We start from the raw sequence: 637 nt of genomic DNA, 5'->3' as shown, positions 1-637 counted from the left end.
CCGCCCCCCTGAAGCGCATAGCTTGACGCACAGCCAATCAGCTACGGACGCTGGCGGGCAGCGCACGCTACGCGAACGTCAGCGCGCCTGACGTGTGCACGTCGCGGTCCGCCCCCTCCCGTAGGCGGGGGAGGCGCGGGGCGCCCACTGCGCCTGCGCGTGGGGCATTGTCTGTAATGGTCTCTTCTTGGCTTGCTCTCTTTTTTTCCTTTTTTGTCCCCCCCTGCCTGAAACCAGAGCTTTCCGTCCCCCTTTCCTGGCCTTCAGGACTGGGTGACTTCAGCTGCAAGACCTCACTCTACAGAAGCTGCACCCACCCGTGAGGGATGTGGATGAATGTGGGGAAAGACCGTCTGGCTTTCGTGGTGATGCCTTATTTAGGCCTTTGGGTTGTGAGGCACCAAATCTCAAAATGGCAAGACTGGAAGGAACCCCGGAAGTAACAAAAGCACCTTAGGTGTGGTAGAGGAAATGCTTTCACTGGCATTAAGTCACCCTCACAAAACTCTGTGAGGTGGGCCTTTTGGGTCATATTTATCTTAACGACAGAATGGGAGGCAGCCTGAGAAGTGATTGCCCAAGATCACGGCCAGTTAGTGGCGTTGGTTGTCTTGGCTCAAACCCCGAGTGCTCTGAT

The sequence above is a fragment of the Myotis daubentonii genome, chromosome 5, assembly GCF_963259705.1.
Source record: "Myotis daubentonii chromosome 5, mMyoDau2.1, whole genome shotgun sequence".
Taxonomy (NCBI): Eukaryota; Metazoa; Chordata; class Mammalia; order Chiroptera; family Vespertilionidae; genus Myotis; species Myotis daubentonii.
This window is presented reverse-complemented; position numbering follows the sequence as displayed.